This window comes from Micrasema longulum, unplaced genomic scaffold, assembly GCF_059751315.1.
Source record: "Micrasema longulum isolate JH-2025_06_02 unplaced genomic scaffold, ASM5975131v1 h1tg001019l, whole genome shotgun sequence".
NCBI classification, from domain to species: Eukaryota; Metazoa; Arthropoda; class Insecta; order Trichoptera; family Brachycentridae; genus Micrasema; species Micrasema longulum.
Genome location: NW_028278207.1, coordinates 45969 through 66321, shown reverse-complemented (window position 1 = coordinate 66321; position 20353 = coordinate 45969). Strand labels below are relative to the sequence as shown.

Below are 20353 nucleotides of genomic sequence, written 5' to 3'. Positions count from 1 at the left end.
TTAAAATAAATATTTAAAAAATCTTTGATTATTGAGTACATGAAAATATCATTTTTATTCCAATTTTTATACTTCTTCTTTTACCACGTAGTAATTCAACAATGTTTAATTATGTCCAAATGCTTGCAGACTGGCTGGGTTTCTTCCCTAGGGAGTTGTTCATATTTAAATTTATTTCAACAGAGAGGGAAAACATGCAAAAAAAAACAGCCAATGACAGGTCATAAGCCCTGTAAATGCCTAGACTTCCATATTCCCTCCTCAAAAATGTTTTCCCTCTTTAAATATGAACAACTCCCTATGGAAGAAATCCAGCCAGTCTGCAAGCATTTGGACATAATCAAACATTGTTACAACACATTTTTCTAAATTCATTTCTCATGTTCTTATTAATATTCGTCGCATATATTTCTCTTATATATAATACATTCATTATAAATAAACATAACGATTGCTTTATCTACTACATTTTTTTGGTCATAGATTTCTTTGGATAATGTGTAGTCTGGCAACCTGTTTTAAGGTAGTCATTTGCATTCCATAATATCTGTTCATATTTATTTTTTAAATAGCGCATGCCTTTAGCAAAATATAAAAAATAATCATAAAAACAAAATGCATAACATTTGCGTACATAAACAAAAGAACAATATACCACAACAGAGATGAAGAACCTTTTAGAGAAGGTCATATAGAAGTCTAGCCATCTACACGGATTATGACCTGTCATTGGCTGATTTAAGTGGCCACATTTCACACTCTGTAACATTCACCATTCTGCCCATATTTGAACATATATATTCCTTTAGTTCTTTCATCGGTTGATGTTTGTGAAGTTGAAGAGCTGAAACCTTTATTTATGCGGGTGAGATATGTTGATGTTAACAGCTCCCCAGGGAGTTGAATCCAGTCCTTGTCTACAGGGGTTTAGGCAAACTCAAAATATTGTTGATAAATCCACCTGGTCCATGAAGAAGTATAGAAATTTCAGACGTTGCCTAGTATGTAGGTGAAATAATTTAACTAGATGAATCTCACTCGCATAAATAAAGATTTTAGCTCTTTAACTTCACAAACATCAACAGATAAAAGAATCAAAGAAATATAGATGTTAAAATATGGGCAGAATGGTGAATGTTACAGAGTGTGTAAAGTGGCCACTTAAACCTGCTAATGACAGGTCATAAGCCCTGTAGATGCCTAGACTTCTATATTACCTTATCTAAAAGGTTCTTCATCTCTGTTGTGGTATGTTGATGTTAACAGCTCCCCAGGGAGTTGAATCCAGTTCTCGTCTACAGGGGTTTGGACAAACTCAAAATATTGTTGATAAACAAAAGAACAAAAAAAAAACATCAAAACAGTGTTAAATAAAGAGAGAAAAAAATATTGTTAGGATATAATAATTATGTATCTTTTTTGGGTGATACCGTGTATGTTGGATTTGATCCGACGTTTCGGCTACCATTGCAGGAGCCATCTTCAGGGAAAACTGTGTGTTTTATAGAGAAATGTATGTGTTTATGTACTAGTAATTTGTACCGTGTCACAGCCAGCAGTAGGCACATTTCTAGTTTTGTAGGAAAGAATAATTATGTTTATGTACTAGTAATTTGTACTGTGTCGCAGCCGGCAGTAGGCACATTTCTATTCGTTTTTGTCATATGTAGTGCTGGGAACCATGTTGAATTTAATTTAAGCCCGTCGTCGTTGTTTATATTATTTGGATGTCTGTGTATTTCAATTGCCTCTTTTATTATTCGTGCTCTATAATTCGCACCTATATTGTTAGGATGTTTGTGAATCTCGGTTTCCTCTTTTACTAATCGAGTTTGGTGACTCTTAAGGGAAACTGTGCCATTTTTTTCTAAGTGCGGACGACACATTGCACGATCGCCCAGAAAGACTCAAGGTGCATCTGAACGGCCGTGAAATTATAAGAAATTCGATAACGAACCAGATTTTAAAGGTTTGAAATGAACGCATGCATTTTTCAAACACGACGCAGTATTCAAATGAAGGCCGATGTTGAAGTTCTGAGAAAATGGGAGATATTTTAATTCAGTTGTTGCCTTGATGAATTAGTCACATTTATAAGTGTGACGCTATATTGTAAGCTGAAAACACATGTACGTGTAACGGTAGAACAAGCCGAGGACACGATTGCGACGTGACATATAATTATTTAGTTAACAGCGGTTAAATTATTTTTTATTTACGTTTCTTTTTTTATTATTAATAAAACATAAGATTCAAATTTTTATTTTTATTTATTAAGGAAAAACAACAGTTGTTTTATAAAAATACAAAATATAAAAAATAGTACATGCATCCAGTTAAGGTTTTTCACAAATATAATGAGAGAACATGTTACACAGTAAAGAGAAAAATAATGTATTATATAAGACACTAGCTGACCCGACAGACGTTGTCCTGCCCGAACGTCGGCTTGCCTTGGAAAAATACTTTTCATAGATAAGTAGGTACCTAGATACTTGTTTGTGATTAAATTCCGAAACTAAAAATTGTCAATATCAAAAAAATATTGAATTTAAGTAGGTACTTGTTAATGGTTGAATTCCAAAACATAAAATAAATATTTTCAAATATGGCATTCTTTTTGCAAACGTCAAACTCCGGTCATATCACCAACAAAAGGGTGTACTTATGCAGGAATACGATTTAAAAAAATGTATTGAATTTAACATTATTTTAGTATTACCAAAAATCCAATAAAAATAATTAAATGGGTAGAAACTATAAGGAATTTTAGGAAAGAATCTGATTGAGATCCACAAAACACAAATGTTGTTTGTAAACATTCAAAAACAAACTTTTTTTATACACAAAAAAACGACATCTTTCCATTTTTTTTGCAAATGCATTCTCCTCGAATGCAACCCTGGTAGATCGATAAATAAATCATTTATGCTCCTAACTTCTTTTTTACATATTCAATTGAAGATTTAAATATCTACGAACACGCACAGCGCTAAGATCTATATTTCTCTGAAAACCGCACGTTAATCGGTTAAGCCGTTTAGTGTGAGTACGGTGAAGATAAAAAAAAAAGAGCTCGTAAGAAGGTTAAGGGATGAGGAAATAGGGTGGAGGAGTGGAGGAGAGGGATTTCCATAATAAAGTTGACCAATTCAAAATTTTGATATTATAATAAAAAAACACACTGACAAATGAAAATTGGACCTCGAACCATCTCTGTTTTGAATATTTTACAGACATTATATTTTAAACATCAAATAATATTTATAAAAATATCATAATATATAAAGTAAAATTTGTTTTATATTTTAAGTTCAACGTTCATTAATTCAATTACTCTTATTAAATGACCCTTTAATTGTCTTCTCTGTTGTGTCAATCAATTTTTCCGCATGCACAATAAAATTTTAGAGAAATTAACAGATTTTTTTAACCTTGCATTTGTGTTATTATTATATTTTCCCCCACCGTGCAACATTACGCGGCGACATCACGAATGCGCGCGGCGAAAGTGGGGCATAGTGGTGAGGATTTTTGGACACAGTCCGATGTATTCAAATATGATTCTTTGCTCCTTCTAGACTTCTTAATTCATGTGTTCTTTGACACGAATATCAAAATTTCTTGATGTTCTTTCAACGCAAACTGTAGGACACGAATAGGAAAATATCACGCACAACGAATACCGATAAAAATATTTGAAATGGATTAAAAATAATTAATTGCATTTTCAAAATTAATATGAATATTGTGGAAAAATGTTTTCATAGATAACTTTAAAAAGAAAATATAAAAAACATGTCATTAGAAAAAAGCGACATGTTTGGTATTGATTGATATGACGTCAAGATTCGTGACGATGTTAAAAAAAGCTTTAATGGTTTGGAACAAAGTTGAAAATGAACATGAATCGTGACGTGTTAGGGGCGTGGCCAATGCAATGTCCGTTTTTGCGGGAATTCAAAATTACAAATTTTAATATATTTTTTATGCTACTAATAGGTAGCAAGAAATATTTTTTTGCTGGACAGTATTTCATACTCTTATTACTTTAAAAATATTTTTAAAAAGTGATATTACCCTATTGAATGTTAATTATTTTAATATTGTTATTTGTATAAAAAGCAGGTTTGACACTATTTGGTAAAAAATTGTTAATGTAGTATTTATTTAATATTTTTTCTCCATTTATTATCATCATGACTATTATTATAATTATTGTTAACAGGATATAAAAAATGTTTGAATGATTTTTTCTTTAGTTTTCAATTTTTGTGCTACAAATATGGTGAAGGTGTATACTGGGTTTTGCATGTTAGTTTAATTGGTGTCCTGACAAAGAAACGGGTACGTCTCGAAACCGGTAGACATAGAAAAGTCGGTAAGTGGTTTAGTGGTTATATCTAATACAAATATTCATAAACATTTAGTAAAATGTTTGACTACAAGGTTAATGCTTTAAATATTAATTAGATTAATAGGGTCAAAGCACCAGTAAATGACCATCCCCCAGTAAACGACCATTGGTTAATAAAACACAATACAATAAGAATTGCTACATGTGTCCAGTCAAAAAGCTTTTAACACTAGAAACTATGACAAAAGCAGTAGGCGGACACATCTTTTGGTGAGAAACAAATCTATCAGTTTTGAATTGTGAGTTGTCAAAAGGTAATAGTGCGTCTTCCCGTTTTTGTTCTGAGATTGATAGTGTTTTTACAAGGGAAGGTGTGGTAAGTGCTTTATTTGATGCTATTTCTTATGCAATTCTTTAAATATATCCATATTCTAATGTGTTAGGGTGTTTTATAATGTCATGATGTAACTAAATCTGAGTATTATTTTTACTGGGGTAGTAGTGGTCATTCACTGGTGATTCTGCTGTTTTTTTAGAGTAATATTAATAATAATGTTATACTCGTATTTCAATAAAAAAGTAAAAGTACTTAGAAAAAATGATGTGTTTTTAATTGTTTTATTTTATTTTGTACGCTTAAATAATGAAATTTATACCTTTTTATTGCCAAATTCCAACTGATAAAATAAAGGTGTTATTAAGATTATTTCAGCTTTCATATTGATCCAAAAAACGCATTATTTATAAAGTATTATTGTAGCATTTTTTTTTTTTTCATTATTGCTTAGCTAAATACTAGCCAGTATATGTTTATGTCAAATTGTTCTTAATTTTACTTTGTTATATTTATATTTAGCGCATAAGATTTTATCACTTTAATTGTTATCTTTTATTTGTCATATTGGATATTTTATGTTTCTTTTTTACTTTTTTGTAAGTTTAAAAAAAAAATTACTTTAACTTTTTTCTTCAGGTTTAATTATTCAGTTGTAATATATATTTATATTTCATATTATATATTACAGAATGAATTGTTCACTGCTGTGATTATTTCTTTAAAACTTTTTACTGTAAAAGGTTCCTTGAACCGTTAATATAAAAACAGATAAATATATATATAATGTGGATTTCACTATAAGCTGAACCTTAAACGTTCATTCATTGGTGCTTTGACTCTATATAGTTTATTGAATATTATATTAAAGTTAATATTAGGACATTCATATATTATAATGCGTGTTTTATTTATAGATTAAATACTTCGATTAATTAAGATGAATAATTTTGATTCCACCGAATCCAAGTATCTGCCAAAAACCTTCTTCGTGTTATGTAAGCTGATGTCTTAATCAAACCAGTATTTTTACATTTTAAAATCTGGTTTTCAGGTGACAAACAGGTTACAGGCGGAATCCATATTTGAAGGTACCATATTTAATTCAGATTACGCAAGTAAGCTAGACGTTAGACGTTTATGGAAATTAGGATCGCAGATATCAAATGATACTCCCCTGAGCGTCACTCTATGACATACTTGGTAGAATCGTATGATGTTATCTCTGACAGATGATCTGATGGAGGTTCGAAAAATAATTTAATCCTGTTAATTATTTCTCAACACTTCGATTTCATTCAACCAAAAAAAAAATTAATAGGGAAATATCACATACTACGAATACCGAAAAAAACACATTAAATGAACTTAGAATCATCAATTGTATTTTAAAAATCAATATGGATATTGTGGAGAAATGTTCTAATCTATACCTTTAAAAAAGAAATTATAAACTGAACTACTGAACTAAATAAAATTAATTATCCCAACTAGAAACCTCAGACAAAACTTATTCTTTCATACCGAGATCCATAGAACTAACAACGGTTTTCATTCCCCTATACCCAGATTTCGTAGGTCTGCCAACAAACATACCAGTCTTGATTTCCTTGAAAATAAGCTGTCTTCTTTCAAACGATCATTGAATCAAATTCAATTATAAACACCTCTCTCCCGCTTCCACTCCCACCGAGTCTACTATATACCATTGTGTCTTTCTACTTTCCTTTATAATAATTTTCTATGCATGAATATGTCCTTAAAATGCCCATTGGACGTATATGTAAATAAAAAAATATGTCACTTGAAAATTGCGACATATTTAGCATTCATAATTGTGACGTCGAGATTCGTGACGTTCTATAAAAATTTGAATGGTTTGGAACAAAGTTGAAAATTAACCGTGAGTTAAATTGAATCGTGACGTATTAGGGGCGTGGTCAATGCAATGACAATTTTTTTAAGGAATTCAAAATAACAAATGTAAAAATATTTTTTATGCTACTCGACAGTATTTCATAGACTCTAAGTATTAATTAATATAATAATTAATAGTAATGAAGGTATCTTCAAAATGTAATGTAAGCGTGTGTACTCCAGCGTTACCAACTCTACCGATTTTGGGAGCAATCTACCAAAATCGATAGTAGTTCTACCAATTTTTAAAAATCTTGAAAAATAATCTACTTTTATGGCATAACCCGAATCTGGCGGGGCTCAATTATTCTTGTCTTCAAAGGTTTGGACGAACTAGAAATATTGTTGACAAAACCAGCTGGCCCAAGAAGAAGTATAAAAACTGGAAATTATTGTCAGGCGTTGGCTAGTATGTATGTCAGACTTCAGTTCTTTAACTTTGCAGGAATAAAGATGTTCAAAGATAGGCAGAATGGTGAATGTTAAACAGTTATATTAATAACTCCCAAGGGGGTGAATCTTGTCTATAAAGGTGTGGACAAACTCAAAATATTTTTGAACATGTTATACACTAAATATATAATTGTATACAAGAAAATTTATATTGAATATAATGCTTCACAAAAATCGCACTTATCCCTCTTTCCAATTGTTCAAAGAAGCTAAACTTTTAGACCTAAGACAAATATATTGTTTTCAATGTTTAAATATATATATTTAAGAACCAAAATTTATTTACAAGTAATTCAAATAGATCAAGTCAAAGAAGGAATCGTGTGTTAGAAATACCACATTGTAAAACGAGGCTCGCACAGAGACATGCATATTTTATCGGCCCAAAAATGTTTAATTCTTTTTTTACTGATTTTTCATTGATTACAAACCTCTAAAATTTTCCTTCTTTTAAAAAACATGCACTATCCTGGATTCAAACTAAAGATACGAACTCTTTTTTTCTATGATTTATTTTGTTGCGCTTTAATAATAAGGAATATTTTTGTGTTATTTTTATATATTTTTTATTTCCTTTTTTAATTACTATAAAAAAAACATATTATCTTTTACAGAATATTTTATTTTTTCTTTCTTATGTTTTACAAAAATATTATAGCTGTCTATTATTTATTAAAGGAGCAATAATTCATTGACATTTTCTTGTATACCCACGAATGGGCCATGCCTTTGTGGGATTTTTTCGTTTACGATTAATATGTATTTCATTGTTATGTAATTATGCTTGATTTTTTTAATACTCTGTTTTATCACTTATGTTTATTGTAAAAAAACAAATAAATTAGAGTAAAAAAAAATATAAAAAAAAAGAAAATAAGGACGCGGCAAGATTTCACAGTGCCGTGAAAAACGTGAGAGACATCTTTCAAGTAAATTAATTATTCGGCTTACGGCAGTTCCTTTTACAACTGTTTCAACTTAAAGCTATCCATAATCTAACGTGTACAAAAAAGGTTTAGAAACATCGGTGAAATATTAATCCCCGTGGGAAAGCCTATTCAGAGTAAGTTTGTCCGTATTCCGCACGTGTATAAATAGATTTCCCTAAACGATACCCTTATGCGGAGGTAGGCAATCTTGGGCCAGCGTGCCGGATGCGGACCCAATTAAAGCGTCTTTCCAGCCTCTAACAGATTATTTATTCATAATTTTTATACCTGTTAAGGTTTTTTTTTATTTATTTACAATTTTAAAAAACCCGTTAGGGTTACATTAGAAATTTAATATTGTCTAGTCATTTTATGTCTCGTCTAGTCTAGTTAGTTCAGTCATCATGTGCTTTTTCAGATTGATTTTAAATTTGTCTCCATTAAAAGTTTTCAAGTAGTAAGGTAGGTCGTTGTAGTGTTTAAGTCCATTATGTAGTATTTTTGACTGTCCTGTGTTTGTCTTTGCTTTTTCAATTTGATAGTGTTTTTGTTGTCTGGTGTTATATTTATGTATGTCAGCATTTTTGACTAATATTATGTCGTCGTCTTGTATGTTTCCCAGAGTTATTTTGTGCACAATTTTTAAGGTCTCAATTTTAGTCAAGTAGTTTATGTCAAACTGGTGTGTTTTTTTGTACAGTTCAGTTGTAGAGGTCAGGTAGTTATAAAAACATTAAATTTATTTCCCTTACATTTTAGTCAGTTAACACATTTTTAAAAATTTATTTATTTATACTTTTTTCGTTTACATTTGGTACATTTTTTATATCATAATATATTACTTTACAACTATACATGAAAAACGTTGTTTTTATATTTACCAATTATCTAAAATACTGTTTACTAATTTCATGGAGTAATAACTAAATAACTAGATAACTTTGAAATCAGCATTTGTGAGTTACCCACTAAAAACATACTTTTTATCTTCTTCAACGAATGCTACAAATAGACGAGTCATGCATTAAAATCATCATTATATACATTTCAAATGTTCAAACATAGATTTTAAATGTTTTTTTTCTAAATTTCCCATCGCTAGGACTTACTAACCTTACGAGACCGCTTCAGAGGAACATTCCTCATGGTAAGCTTTAAAAAAACTTAATTTCTCAGACAAGCAGTCCTTCCACAAACCCTTACCCATCTCCTACCCAGCCGCTTCCCTTGTCCGCGTCTGGTACGTTGGTCAAAAACGTTTTTATTGCTTTTTTTTTGTCGGAGACGGGTGCGGGTTTGCGGAAGGGATGCTAGTCCGAAAAAATTATATATTTACGCCATTTTGAAATCATAAAAAAATTGTTTTTAATTAAAATGACTTTTAAAAAAAAATATTGGGATCTTTTTTAAAGCTTACCATGATGAATGTTGATACACTTAAACAAATACGTAACATAAATATTATTGCGTAGTAATAAAAGCTATTCGCGTAATGTATTTGAGACATATTATTTACACGTATATATATTTCTACCGACATATTGAAACCATTGGAACTAAAATGTGATGTAAATGACCTTATCTCCCTTAGCAGATTCACTACTTTTTTCATTCTTAAGAACGTTTTTTTTATATATTTATTCTGCTTGTGTAGGAAAAGGTTTTTGGCGTATATATTGTTGTGCTATATTTAGTTATAAAGGTGCTAAACTTGCTTTGTTTCTTTGTTGTTCTCAATATGTGTTATTTTTTAAATGTAAATATTATTTATGTCCCGAATTGAGTTCTCATAATTCCTGGGAATGTAATTTAATGTATTATACTTGTAAAATACTTTATAAATAAAAAAATAAAAAATTGTATAAAATCTATAATGTGTTTTGTTTTTGAGATGAGAAAAAAAACAAATCGCGATGTGCAGTGATAGTGATACGTGATAGAGCGCGCTCTTTGCCTACTTTCGCCTGTATTTTTTTAATGTTTTCTCGTTTAAAAAGTTGGCCACCACTGATCCCCTAATACATGCACGTCCGGCCCGAGGGCGTCAAACTTAGCGCATTTTGCATTTTCCCGTGTTAAGTGATCGCCAAATGGCCGACATGGATATAACGGGGTCTCGATATAAATATTTCTTGTTGAATTTTATGCAGCTCGTGTCAGAAGATGCACGGAAAATGATGGAGTGGAAAACACTAACAAAGAAAAAAATATTATATTATATTATTATAAATGTTATAGCCTATTCGTTATTCCTTAACAAGACTACGGTCAATTATCTCGCTAGGTCCTCATACAACAGTTGGAGCAGTTGGAAGTAATACAGCTTTCGCAGTAAATGCGCGGTGTTTCGTGCTCCTCACTTAAATCCTCGCGCTGCCGCCCTCTCACCCGATGATGCCTTCTCATCCACACACTGCTCTACTTGCGCAATTAATCGCGACGCTCCGCACTAGTCATTTGTCTTTCTATACAATGGACGATGAAATTGCGTCAGCGTGCGCGCTATGCATTTTAAGTATGACTAATTACATCAATGTCGTACAAAGAAATATACATTATTCAAAAATGACCGCGCGATTATGTGGCCAGCCACTCGCGCTCATATTGCCGGTCCTTTGACTCGCGCTCAAAAACTGACGAAATAGAGAGCGGTGGGCACGACAAGGAGCATGACGTGCGGCATGACGAGTAATGTTGCCACTCTGCGTCTCTGCCTCCTTTCCTCGCTACTTCCCATGACACTAGTCGAGTGTGTGGCAGGCCCATATGGACATATTGGCGGGGATAGACATTAAATTTAGTCTTATTAAAATGCATGTCTATTGGTTTTATATTTTGTGCAATAACTATGGAAGGTGTATTGTAAGTTTTGCATGTTGGTTTAATTGAACGAAATCTCACTAAACGGTACTGTCGATGTGTTCCTACAGCAAGGGCAGGCATTTAAGAAGCAAGCGGTGTTGTCTCTCCTGACTCGCGATGTCACACTTGCCATTTCCGCCTAGATTATGCTATATACATACCTTTTGTTAATTATACACTTTGTTTAATTTAAGTAGATTTTAAGAATATTTAAATAAAGTATTACTCATTAATGCCAATCTATTAGGGCTTACTTCACTAGGGCCCGAAAAACTCTTTTTTTTCGCTACAAAATGAATAACCAGAATCTGATACGAACATCGAATGTTAAGGATCTGGGCGTTAGATTTGTGAGCACTCTGTCATTTCATGAACACATAGAGACAATCAGTGGTGATGCATTGAAGATGTTAGGATTTGTTCTGCGTACTGCCAGGGTTTTTGAAAATACCCGCGACTGAGAATTCTTTACAACTCCTTGGTGCGAAGTAGACTGGAGAGTGGCTCGATGATTTGGGGGCCACATGAACTGAAGTCCTGATAGAGAAAATCCAAAAGAAGTTTCTGAGATATCTCTACATGAGAGAGTGCGGGTATTATCCTTGGCTCTACCCGACCGAGTATCTCCAGGGTATGCTTGGCTACAACAGTTTAGAGACTAGAAGGAATGTGTATTTGACTACACATTTTTATCGATTGTTGCGCGGTATGATCGATAATTCTGAAATTATGATGAGCATTGGTTTGTATGTTCCTGAAAATTACCTAAGACAGCGTCAGGATAGATTGTTTCATATTCCGATATTCAGGACCAACCTGCCTATGGTTATGCCTGTTGAAAAGGCTACCGCTATGCTGAACAACATCGCTCTGGATATTGATCTGTTTCATGTATCCGAAGGGGTTTTCCGGAGCAGGATTCTTCTACTACTTTGACATGAGTCTCTTTCGTGTATTTTTTTTTCTTTTTTATAATATGTGCGTATTGAATATATTTTTGAAATGTATATGTTATATTTAAAATAAATTAATTGAATTGAATTAAATTGAATTGAATTAAGCCTGTTGATGCCTGCCATGCAGCAGCAAGGCTTATTACGGGAGTAAAAAACTATTCTCACACCTCACAACATCTTCGAGATTTGCACTGGTTAAAAAGCCTAGAGAGAATAAAATACAAGCTTTGCTGGACTGTATTCAAATCCCTTCATGAAATGGCTCCAAAATACATATCGGACTATTGTATTAGGGAAAATACATGTCAAAGAAAATCTACTCTTAGGTCAGCATTTGATTCAGGAAGAGGAAAACTTGTCGAAATCCGGCGCTCCGATTTACCTTTGATTTGATTTGATTTTGAACCGATTGCCTTCAAACTTACGAATCATCGACAGTCCCAGTCAGTTCAAATCCCAACTAAAATCCTACTTCTTTAGACTATCATACCCTCAATTTTAAATCTGGAAATATAATATATCACTTTAGTTTATTTAGAATGTAAGTTTAGGTAAATAATTGTAAAGCGCCCTTAAGGTGATTTTTTACAAAAATGGCGCTATATAAATCAGCCAAATATTATTATTATTATTATTATTGAAAAAAATAGAAAAAAATATTGTCCTGACGAAGAGATGGGTACGTCTCGAAACCGGTATACATAAAAAGTCGGTAAGTGGTTAGGTACAAATATTTTATAACATTTAGTAATACGTACATTTTAAACATTTGGTATAAATTTGTATTTATTTTTTTGTAGGATAATTGACATAATCAATATTTTTTTCGTGATCTCGGGATCCCTTGCTAGACGAGTCAGGTGTCCATTAGAAGAGGTGAACAAACTCTCAGAGTTTTTTGCACGTTCTGCGCATGCCTATGGAACACGATACGTCCATTCCATATTGACAGTACCAGCGAATTTGGGACAACTTGCTTTCACTTGTAGCAAGTATGTAGCTATTCGGAAACGAGTAGCTGCCCCAAAATATCATGTGAGATAATACTCTTAACCAGTTATGTCACAATATTATCTGAACAAAATGGCTGCATATTGGAACAGCGCGGAATCATTTATAGTCAAGCTAGTTTTTTTAAAACGCTTTAAAAGGATAGAGTTTATTATATAAATAAAACACGAGTGATACTTTAATCCACAAATTTGGAATATCCAGTGACCGGTTTCATCGCTTTCGCGACATCTTCGAGACTGGTATCTTTATTAAAAAGTTAAACGTATTTATACAGAACAGAGGTAAGGATGCATAATTCAAAGTTATATGTAAGTAAATTAAATAAAGTTATTTTCATCTTAAGGATCATTATCAACAAATTTTCTTTGGTTTAACTAAAGAATTGATATAATGCTATTTTAATGAGTTTAAGTATTTTATTTTATTTTTTGTGTCCCATCCTTCGTGAGTAGGGATATTCCAAATTTGTGGATTAAAGTATCACTCGTGTTTTATTCATATAATAAATTACAATGAACTTCCATCAAGAATTTTCACTTACAAACTTAAATGTTTTAGGATAGAGTTTGTTTAATGCAGTTAAATTAAAGACAGATACAATTATAACTATTGTTTTCAAATAAGGTTCTAGCATTTTCATTACAGTTGTTAATGGTAAAAAAATGTAAATGGGTTACAGAAAAACATGTATATATGGAAATACGCTGCATTTTTATATTTGAGTATTTATATTTATCTATGTATTTTGTTTTTTTAATACGTATTTACCGTGTTTTTAAATGTGTCTAATATGTTTCATTCTTTTATTCAGGAAATATACAGTAAAATTACATTGTTTTTTTGTATACACAGTTACATAGACTTGACTCTAATGAATCAGTGAAGTTTCTATTTGATATTATAATTATATCTAAGGTTATAAACTATTTTCATTTTTCAAGTACAAAAAAGACGGATTTTTTTTTTAAATGATAGGAGTTTAATAATGAAAATCAAAGTAAACTGTGTATTTTGTTTTTACTATTATTTTTGTTTTTACTACGTATTATATAACTTCCCCATCTAATATAAAATGGAAAAATATTTACGTTTTGTGACGTATAATCCTGCTGCGCAATCACATATTTGAATTTCACCGGTGTAAATATGGAAAATATTCCAAAAACTGCTGGTTTTATTTATTTATTTATTATTTATCATGCTATTCATTGCATTTGGCCGGCGGTTGACAAGCCAAATGCGTGAAAAGCATTCGGCATAGAAGTTATAATTTATTTTTCACTTTTTTGTATTAGATACTCCTTACTTTTTTGCAAATGCAATATATTTATTTATTTATTTATTCACACTCTTTATCGAAATACAATTCCATGTTCACTTTGCCCAGCTAACAAGGGTACATACCCCGTTCCAAGCTAGGCAATTACATTTTAATATATTATAATAGTTAACAAATAAATATAGAGTACAGACAAACAAAATATAAACTTATTCGGATACACATTTTGATTCATATACATACAGACATACACATATATACACACATATATATAAATATACACATATATACACATGTACATACACACATACGTACATACACCCATGCGCATACACATACATACATTCATAAAAACATAATAATATCGTAATATGTTTTAGAGTAAACGCCGATTTTTCGCCAGTGAACTGTATTTATTTACGAGAAAAACAACAAACGCGGTGACTTATAACTGCGATAACTTTAGCATGTTCATTATTGTTCATTGTGATCGCTAAAATACTTAGCTTATTTTAAAGCACGTCGATAGTTATTTGTGATTGAACTACTGGGAGGGGAAAGATTGCGCCAGATTTTTTTTAGATCTGCTGCTACCCCCCCTCCCCCTCACCGCTCTCAGTACATTAAAAGCAAAGCAAAAGTTTATCCTGGGAGATAAGGGAGCAGATCACCAGATATTTTTCTACTCTCTTCAAAAAGGTTGAAAAACACAGCTGTAGGTCCTCCATTCAAAGGATGGTAGACTTAAAGCTCAACACAATATAATGGTTAATGTCAATAAAAGCTATTTTTTATATATTGTTCTACAATACTATAAACATAGGTATTTAATATAAATAAATAGATAATAATAATTGTTGTGTTTGTTAACTTACTCTATACAGGAATGTGTTCTTCCGTTATCATCTCTAGCAGGATCCAAATTAGTTGAAATCTGTATCTGAAAAGAAAAATAAAAAAGTGTTGAAAATTTAACCCAAATTTGACAAAATATTGGTGATCATCCGATATTCGATCTAATTTCAATAGCCGGCCGGATACCGGATAGTGGGTCAAAATCCGGCGGATACCTAATATTCAAACTGCGAAAAATTCATGAAATCAACGCCACTAAATTGATTTATTAATTTGCTTCAACGGCTTACGCCTTTGAGTATAAAATAATATTGAAAAACAACTATAATGAAACAAAACACCTGTACACAAGTACAGAAAATATAGATTCATAAAATAAAGAAATAATAAAGGAAAATTAAATAAGAAATTATAGCATAGATATGCAGCAAATTAACAATAAATAAAGCATTTAAATATAAAAAAGTATTGAAGTAACAGGGGCAATGTATCATAGTTATAACAGTCAAACAAGTAAAATACTTAGTACATTTTTATAATTTAGAAAAGAAATGATTTAAAAGTAATGATTTTGATTTGTATAAAAATAAATGAAATAAATCTAAGTTCCATGTTTGTTTGCTAACGCAATAATATCGACAGTGTTTGGGAAAATGGAAGTAACCCTCATTATTAAAAAAATTGTCTTTTTTCGAATAAAATGTTAGTTACTGTTCAAAATAAACCTCAGAAAAAAAATTAAACAACAAATAAAAAATATTAAAAAAAAATTTTTTTTTGGATGTATGTTATATTATAGTTAAAATTTTATTAAATATTAGTTTTTAATAAAATAATGTATTCTTGAGAAGCATTAAATTTTATTTAAACGCCTTGTAGGCTTTTTCACGTTTTACATACATATAAACATATAAAAACAGACATTTATTTTGCACAAAAGTAGCAAAAATTCAAAAAGATTTAAAAAAGAATAATAAATGTAAAAAATATAAGGAAAAATCATATTTAAATATAAGAATAAAAAATATTTGTATATTATGGATATATCGCAGTGGAGAGAACATAAGTAAATTTTTAAGTATGAAGACGGACATGTTTTTTACACAAAAGTAGGAAAAAAAAATGAATTAAGAAGAGTGACGTGTTTTTTTTATATTTTCTCTTTTAAAGTTATATATGAAAACATTTTTCCACAATATTCATATTGATTTTGAAAATGCAATTAATTTTTTTAAATCCATTTCAAATATTCTTATCGGTATTCGCTGTAGGTGATATTTTCCTATTCGTGTCCTACAGTTTACGTTGAAAGAACATTAATAAATTTTTATATTCGTGTCAAAGAACACATGAATTAAGAATAGTCCAGAAGGAGCGAAGAATCATATTTGAATACATCGGACTGTGTCAAAAAATCCCCCCACTATGCCCACTTTTACCGCGCGCATTCGTGATGTCACCGCGTAATGTTGCACGATGGGAAAAAATATAATCATAACACAAATGCAAGGTATAAAAAAAAAGCGATCTCTTAATTTCTCTAACATTTTATTGTGCACGCGGAAATATTGATTGACTTAACAGAGTAGATAAGCAAAGGGTCATTTAATAAGAGTAATTTAATTAATGAACGTTGAACTTAAAATATAAAACAAATTTATTTTACACAAAACAAATATTTTTATATCATGTTAAATAATGTTTGATGTTTTAAAGATAATGTCGGTCAAATTTCCACTACAGAGTTGTTTAATCAGAGGTCTCATTTTCATATGTTCTTTCATTATATGAGCAAAGTAGGGTAAAACATCTACCCTGGCAACACTAACGAAATGTCCATTTTCTTTTCTTTGACAATCTGACAGATGCAAAAATAATTCAATTCTTAAGTAATTTATTTGCTACTTACACATTAATTTGCTAGTTACAAATAAAATGTGATCCCATCCTGTTTCTTTAAGATCCTAGCAGTATTTCCACACTTTAAAACGACACAACACGGTATAGTTGAATTCAAATCAGGAGTTGCGTTCTAAAGCTAGGGTTTCCTAGGACAGCGGTGCCCGTATTTTAACGGCCGTAGTGAACGGTGATGCAGTGGACAGCCATCGTAAAAGTGATTAGAGAGTGGTTTCCTAGGAAAACGGTGTTAAATGGTGTTGATAACACCGTTTTCCTAGAAAACCACACTCTAGTCACCTCTACGACGGCTGTCCACTGCATCATCGTTCACTACGGCCGTTAAAATACGGGCACCGCTGTCCTAGGAAACCCTAGCTTAAACGACGTCTACAAAGAAACTAATGGGTCAAAACGTAAAACTACTCATTTATGAGTAGTTTAGTCGCCTTCTGTTTGATGCTCGTACGCGGTTTCTGGACTATTCTTAATTCTACGGCCTAGACCTTCATCTCTGTCGTAATATTCAAATTTTAATAACTTCCTAAAGCAAAGTCAACATATTGAATGCATAAACGGATAATAATCCGGTTTCTCTGTAATTTGTTAGCGCAATCCTAAGACGGAATAAATAAACACCTCAGAAGATTTAACATTCTGTGTCTGCAAGATTCCCGTAATTTTGTGAAACGAATTGAACATGCTAATAACTACCTATTACATCTGTCAAACTTTACGGCGCACACGATAGCCGCCATTTAAACGGTTCCATACTCAAATTTATCGAAATAATTAGCATTAGCATCGTGAAATCACAATTGAATATAAAAAGCATTATACTCTATCCAACCATTAATTTAACTTTTGACAGCTCGATTATGTATCGATTAGGGATGTCCTAATGCGTTACCGAATCGATTTCTCATAAAAATCGACTTTATTTATGAAAAAGTTTTAATCTCAACATTATGTAGTTTATAAACATACCCAGACGTTTAAAGCAAAGTTTATATTACGAAAGCGCTGTAGTAAAACTTTTTTTTTTTTAAAGTCTTCATTCAATAAAAAATATTGCAAAAAATACATCATTTCTTTACAAAAGAAACTTTAAATACAGTCTCGATAAACTCCTTAATTGGAGTTTGTCATTGTCAATTCCCCCATACCACAGTCAATACAATGCTATTGAGCTTATCTGGGCACAAGTCAAAGGACACGCCGCTAGAAACAACACAACTCCTCCTTTTACCGCCAAGAAAATGATAGATCTTCTAAAATGCGTGTGCTAATGTGACGCCGGAAAACTGGGCGAATGTCGTCGAAAGCACAAAGAAGAAGATATTTTCTGATTGGGATCGTGATATTGCGTTTGACATTGTTAATACAGGAGAATTTACAATTAATGTTACCGAGGATTCAAGTGATGATTCCAGTTCATATGGGGAAGAATCCGACGATTTTTCACAATAAAATTATTTTAAAGTCATCTTTTGTAAGCCTACAAGAAAGTATCAATATTTTTCACTGCCGTTTTCTCTGGAAATTCACACAGAAATTTAATGTGATAGTGTAGTGGATCGACTATCAGCACTACAGACCAATATTATTGGTCAGAGTCAATCGGGCATCTGAAACGGGGTGAGTTTTTTTTGTATCTTGTTGTACTTTGACAAATAATACTAGATAGCGTTGGCTCCTCTTTCCAGAGTTGCGTAGAGCTTTGACCGCCAAGGCGTGCATCACAATTGCGTATTCAGAAATCGATAAGTAGTTTTTAATAAATATTTGATATTTTCACAATATTGAATCAATATTTCATGTAAATTAGTCGTATTCATTATTAAGTGAATAAAAATACTGTGGCTTTCGATAGAATTTTTTTTTTTTAATTTCTGGTTTTAATTTAATTCACATTTTATATTTTTTCATTAAAAAAAATCAACTTGTATAATCCTCATTGCATAAGTAGGCTCAATAAACATCGATATCGATAAATATCGGAGCAAAAGAACATGTCGCTTACTATCGTAATGAAAAAAATATGAAGTATTGCATTTTTCGGTCTATGGATGCCTGTCAATAATTACGGAACTTTATAGGCGCCCATGTGTCAAAAGTTAAATAAACGCTTGGAAATACTGTAGCAAATCCTATATGTGATACCGCGTTCTTCGTACCATAAGACACACTCTTTGGCCCTTTTCACACACGCCACGCCAATCCACCCGGCCCAGTAATATTACCGGGTACACCCTACAAAAAATGACACATTTTGTATGCGTTTGTAGGATGCACCCGCTAAAATAATGTACACGTCACTTGTAAGACGCATTTTGGAGTACATTTCTACAATCTGGAGCTCAATCACAGATGGCTATCGACATGCTAAAAAACGTGCTAAGTATTTGAGCAATCACCACGAACAATCATGAACACGCTGAAGTTATCGCGGTCGCGTTACAAAACGAAATTCAACTTCGGTCAGTTCAAGAGGATTGGTTGAATCTCGCACACGCCTTCTTTCAATTTTTCTCGATGCATTTAGCCGGCGGTCGGCAAGCCAAATGTTAAGAAAAGCAGTCGCCATAGTAATTGTTTGTAACTTGAAAACGAAATAACAAACCGGCACGAGATTACACGCGTGTTGACTTTTTTGATTTGACGTTTGACCACGGACTACGGATACGGAACTTATCTATGGCGTTTTGCAATGCGACCGCTTTAACTTCAGCGTGTTCATGATTGTTCGTGGTGATTGCTCAAATACTTAGCACGTTTTTTAGCATGTCGATAGCCATCTGTGATTGAGCTCCTGGGCTCCTCATTATTCTAGGCACCGATATTGTATTGAAAAGGTCCAAAGTAATTTTTTCACCATTTATTAATTTTAAATGAGGTGTTGGAATTTAATTTTTAAATTATGATTTATAACTGTTTATTTTGAAATTATTAAGACTAAGCGATAGGAGAGTTATAACTGATTTTTAAAATTTATAAAATTTATATAATTTTTTTTTTGCACCACAACAGGCCAGGAGGCCTAATTACAGTGGTGAATTACATCACAGAGCACCCAGGCTTGAGAAAAATCACATTTTATTTTTTGTGTTCTCACCGGGAATCGAACCCGGAACCTTCCGAGTGTGAGTCAAGCGTCTTGACCACTACACCACGGAGGCCGCCAATCTTTTCTACAACAATAGTTGAGTTTGTCTAAATGTTTGTAGACAAAAGACTGGATTTCACCCCCTCGGGAGTCGTTAAGATTAACAAATCACAACAGGGATGGAGAATACCTTAAAGAAGGGAGTGAAATAATTCAGTCAAATCGATCTCTTCACAACAATAAAGGTTTCAGCTCTTTAACTTCACTAAAATCAACAAATGGATTATTGAAGAAATATGGATGTTCAAACATAGGCAAAATGGTGAATGTTACAGTGTGTAAAGTGGCCACTTAAAACGGCCATTGACAGGTCATAAGCCCTGTAAATGCCT

General features: G+C 32.0%; 1 protein-coding gene across 1 annotated transcript in view; it reads right to left on the bottom strand.

Annotated features, from left to right (window-relative positions):
* blo (bloated) overlaps positions 1 to 15036 on the bottom strand; it is a 107988-nt gene extending 92952 nt beyond the window's left edge. Inside the window, exon 1 of the mRNA XM_088232784.1 lies at positions 14977 to 15036. The gene's annotated coding sequence lies outside the window, so the exon portion shown is untranslated. The remainder of the gene's footprint in view (positions 1 to 14976) is intronic.
* Between the last annotated feature and the right edge of the window lie 5317 nt (positions 15037 to 20353).